Genomic DNA, 5,541 nt, shown 5'->3' on the forward strand with positions numbered 1-5,541 from the left:
GGGCAGAGGCGCAAATACTTTACGGCTATCACTGGTATGGATATGTAAAAATTACTTGACAAAATGTCATCATTACCTTTAAAGAGATGGCTTTTGAATGTTCTTGGAAAATTGTTACTTGTATAGTTGCATCATTATTTCAGTTATATGATAATTTTTTCACTAACTGTGTATTCAGTGATTCTAATAATTTATATACTGTACAACAAAAACTAATACTCAATTGAGAAAAGAGGAAAAGTGATCAAGTGACTTTTTAATAATATATTGTTACTATGGAACGCTTACAATTTTGAACATCTTTAACCACAAAATACTTGGATCACAGTATATATGATGGTGTATATTGTGCTTTGGATCTTCCATAAATAATAAACAATAGATAACTTTTTATTAATTTCACGTCTTAAATCAATTATTTATCAAATACACTATCGACATTATTTTTTAATAAACAACTCAAAATATTCCCGAAAGCCGTGTCAAATATCTACGATTGTCACTGTTTGACTGACAATATGCTGACAATATCCTATTCGACTGAGTGCCTTGTATGACAAAGATAGATTTGGAAAATATTGCCACGGAAATTGTGTTCATTTTTTTCAAATCCTGAAAAAACCAATAAATAGTTTTGAAATATTTAAACGCAGAATGAAAGACTAAATTATTACCGAGGGTCAAAAGTCCCTTAGAATAGATAAAAAGTTTATTTTGAATGAGATATTTGAAATTAAAAATCACACTAAATTTTCTCTTAGTTTTCTCCCCTGTAACTTATTAAAATAAACATTATAGAAGCTCCCAGAGACTGTCGGCCGTCGATAATAACGTATTCTTTCATTCTGCGTTTAAATTTTTCAAAAATACTTATTAGTTTTCTCAGGATTCGAAAAAAATTAATCCCATTTGAATAGCATTGGAGCAGAAACTATGTACCGATCCCCTTAAATGAAGCACTAAAATTCTGGAGATCTTGTTCAGTGATGGGGATCCAACTTGAAGCGGATACAACATTGTATATTCTATATTTTGCGGACGACTAAGTCGTAGTGGCAACAAACAAGAAAGATTTAGAATTCATGATGATCATTTCAAACATAATAAATATCCTCCTTTATTATAGTATAATCCTCTCAAAATGTCCTAATTATTTCTATTATCCTAATATTCTATTATCTATTACGTAAGTGATAGTAATGGGTAGCGGGTAGGAACTCTTTTGGAGTCCTATGGATTCTATTGGATAGTCCTAACAGGGAAAGTGAATCAATCCCTGCCCCCCGCAGATTCCAGGAGCTTCTTGACCCGGGAAGCTAGCACCTGCTAAGGGTCCCTTGTCCAGGGTCACGGATGAAGTCCAGAACGGCATCCAAGGCGAAGAAGAATACTTTCGGTACGGCGAAGATGGCGGAGCTGGCAACCCTTGATTTTAGGGATAGTATAGGATCACAAATTGTAGCGTCTGATCCAGACTGGGCGGCTACGAACAGCGTCTGATCCAGAATGGACGGCTGATTAAACACTCACCAACACGTCTGGCCAGCGCGGTGTTTTAAGGCTAATAACCTCCCCAAAACTATGGCGAATTCTAAAACGATAGGAGTAGGTCCCCAGGTGGGTAAGTCATACAGTGTTGGCAAGTCCCACTCCTTTATAAAAAAGGACAGCTTCACGGAATCTGGAGGAAGCAAGAAATCGCTAAAAACTACAAATTTGAATATAGCAACACTCAACGTAAGGTCATTAAACAAAGATGAGAAAATCTATGAGCTAGAAGAAGAAATAAAGGACCTGAACTGGGACATAATTGGTCTGGCAGAGGTAAAAAGGAAAGGCGAAGAGCGCATAACATTGCAATCAGGTAACATCTTGTATTACAAAGGGCACGATAAGCAAAGTCTAAACGGCGTAGGATTTCTGGTTTCTAAGAAATATGCTAGTAGAATAGAACAATATGTGGGAATCTCGGAAAGAATTGCAATGATTATGATGAATATACACGAAAAAATCACCCTAAAAATTATTCAAGTGTACGCCCCAACTTCAACACATCCCGATGAAGAGATAGATGAGTTCTACGAGAAAATAATAGAAACCAACACGTGCTATCACAGCACCTATACACTAATAATAGGAGATTTCAACGCTAAGATCGGACAACGACTAGAAGAAACTGAAAGCTATATTGGTGAATTCGGCTATGGTGTTAGAAATGATAGAGGAGAAACCCTTGTGAACTTCCTACATAGCAACAAATATTTTGCAATGAACACATTTTATAAGAAAAAACCGCAAAGGAAGTGGACGTGGTTATCACCAAACGGAAAAACACGGAACGAAATTGATTACATCATGTGTAACAAGAAAGATATCGTAGAAGATGTAACAGTGATAAATTCGGTCTCTCTGGGAAGCGATCATAGAATGGTTAGAGCTAAACTAAGAATTGGGTATAGCAAACGTAGAACTAACTTTAAGAACACGACACAAATAGATACAGAAAAGCTAAAAGCCGATAAAGAAAAATATGCTAGTAAATTAAAAACCGCCCAAGCACTGAATCTAGAACAACTCAGCATAAATAAAATTAACTCAGTTATAACAAAAGAACTATTGAATACCAGCTCTGAAATAGCGACCCGTCATAAAAATAAAAAATCCAAAATAAGTGCAGAATCGCAGAATATGCTGAAACAACGAAGAGAGCTCTTGTCACGAAACAAAAGAAATACCACAGAATACAAGGAACTTAACCGAGCCATACGAAAACAGATAAAAGACGACATTAGAAAACAGCAAGAAGACCATATAGAAGAAGTGATAGAGAAAAATCGAAGTCTGAAATATACCAAACCGAAATTAGGCAAGAAAAATATTATAGCTATAAAAAATCAACAAGGCCAACTAGAAACAAACAAAGCTCAGATATCGAAGATAATTGAAAACTTCTATACTGAATTATACCATTCAAAAAACGATCCCCCGACTGTTCAAAGCAAAATCTGAAAAGGCAAATAACAAACGTAAACTCTGAATTAATGCCCAAAATAAGCGAAGCAGAAATAGAACAACACTTAAAGAAATGAAAAGAAATAAAGCACCGGGTAACGATGGAATTCTGGCAGAAATGCTGAAAGACGGCGGTGAAGAAGTTATCAGATACCTAAAAATACTTTTCAATAAATGCCTATTTGAAGGAAACATACCAAAGGAATGGAATACTGCTAACACAATCTTAATACACAAAAAAGGTGACAATACAGATCTGAAAAATTATCGTCCAATATCACTACTATCACAACTTTATAAAACATTCACAAAAATAATTACAAATAGATTGACAAAAAAGTTCGATGTATATCAACCAGCAGAACAAGCCGGTTTTAGAAAAGGCTTCAGTACATGCGACCATCTTCACACACAAAAGATCCTAATGGAAAAAATTAACGAGTACAACTTACCAATCTACTTAGCATTTATAGATTACGAAAAAGCTTTTGACAGCATAGACTTATGGGCTATTGAGGAAGCACTGGTCAATAGCAGAATCGATTCTAGATATAGGATATTAATACATAATATATACAAACATGCTGAAATGGTAGTCACGATGGATAACGACATGAAAACTAGGCCAATCAAAATCAACCGAGGAGTAAGACAGGGAGACGCCATATCTCCTAAACTATTTACTGCCGCACTTAAAGACATCTTTAAATATTTAAATTGGGAAACAAAGGGACTCTCGATAAATGGAAAGTATTTAAACCACCTAAGATATGCAGATGACGTGGTACTAATAGCCGACAGCTGGAAAGAACTGAAGGTGATGATCGATGAGCTTCATAGAGAATCCTTAAAAAAAGGACTAAAAATGAACTTGAGCAAAACTAAGCTAATGTCTAACAAAGATGATCAACCAACGATAACCATCCAAGGAACAAAAGTGGAACATGTAAAAGAATATATATATCTAGGTCAGAATATCAAGGTAAACAAAGAAAATCAAACTAACGAAATAAGCAGACGAGTAAGAATGGGATGGGCATTCGGAAAACTCTCATATATACTAAAAGACAAAAAGATACCACAATACCTTCGAACCAAAGTGTTCGATTCTTGTATCCTTCCCGTTCTCACTTACGGAGCTCAAACCTGGACATTCACAAAAATGAACATGGACAAGATTAGAAAAACTCAAAGAGCCATGGAACGACAGATGCTTGGTATCTCACTAATAGATCGGCAAACAAACGAAGCAACCCGAAACAAAACAAAAGTAAGGGATGCCGTGGAACAAGCGGCTAAATTAAAATGGAAATGGGTTGGACATAACGAACGTCTCGAAAATGGTAGATGGAGCAAGGAAGTTGGAAACTGGCGACCGTACGAAGCGAAGAGACCAAGAGGAAGACCTCAAATGCGCTGGAGCGATGACATCAGAAGAGTCGCAGGACCAATGTGGAAACGCCTCACACACAACAGAGATGAATGGCGAGAAATGGGAGAGGCCTTTATTCGACATTTCGAATAGAAAAAAAGGCTAAAAAAAAAATTACGTAAGTATATGTATATACATTTTACCTTTTATTTATAGAGTAAAGTTTAATAATATACATAGTTTATTTATTTATATTTATATAAATTTTTTTATTGTATATTTTGCGGAATGTAAAAACAGTAAATTGTTATTTTGATTTGACAATGTTTACATTAACCTTCGAGTGGTAACGTACGGTCCCTGACACCGACGTAGCGGATTTTTCGCGGTAAAACTCAAATGCGCATATTTTTTTGTCCGCGCGGCCAGGTAGCTTTCAAATTCTCATCAGACTATTTAGTCTTGAAAAATCTGTGACCAAGTGTGGATAGTTCATATGTTATTTGACCTGACGGTGTGAGAGACCGAGGTTACCATTTATGTTATACTTAACGGTAAGTTTTTGTCGTTTTTGGTCCATAGTCAGTTTAAATAATAGATGTTAATTTTAGGAGTTGTATATGAATATTGATTATGAAAGAGAACAAATCAGGTTGCAACAACTTTTGACGAAATTGTTGCTAATTCCTAATCAGAACCGTACAGTGCGGTGCAGTGGAGTGTATAAAAAAATGACGAAACAAACGGACAATAATTTCAGTTTGTGTTGGACATTTGTTGAATAATTTTATTTTTTTTGTGACATTTCAACCCTTGTCGATATGTTTGTTGATATTTTGTATTCAAAAACTTGACATGTTTTTGTTAATTGTTTGTCAATTATGTTAGTATCTAAAAGAAGCCACTTTTTTTAATGTGCATTTTTTTCCCAAATATAAAGAAATATTGATCATTTCTTACTATATTGTTATTTAAATATAGTTATATTAAACATTTAGTCCCATCAAAATATTAACACAAAATCACAACCTAAGATATTCATTATTAAAAAAGTCGGTGTCGTAGACCGATGTTACCAACTATGTTACAAGAATTCACGTTACCGGCGGAAGGTTAATAATTTGACTTATATTTGACAGTTGACAGTTATACCGTAC

The 5,541-nt window shown here is 35.0% G+C and overlaps 1 long non-coding RNA gene across 1 annotated transcript; it reads left to right on the plus strand.

Moving 5' to 3' along the window:
* Positions 1–4,716: 4,716 nt before the first annotated feature.
* On the plus strand, positions 4,717–5,336 carry LOC126885842 (uncharacterized). The gene is made up of 2 exons (XR_007698465.1): positions 4,717–4,938; positions 4,996–5,336. It is a non-coding gene; the product is annotated as an uncharacterized LOC126885842 (long non-coding RNA).
* The last annotated feature ends 205 nt before the right edge of the window (positions 5,337–5,541 follow it).

Source organism: Diabrotica virgifera, chromosome 6 (assembly GCF_917563875.1).
Source record: "Diabrotica virgifera virgifera chromosome 6, PGI_DIABVI_V3a".
Taxonomy (NCBI): domain Eukaryota; kingdom Metazoa; phylum Arthropoda; class Insecta; order Coleoptera; family Chrysomelidae; genus Diabrotica; species Diabrotica virgifera.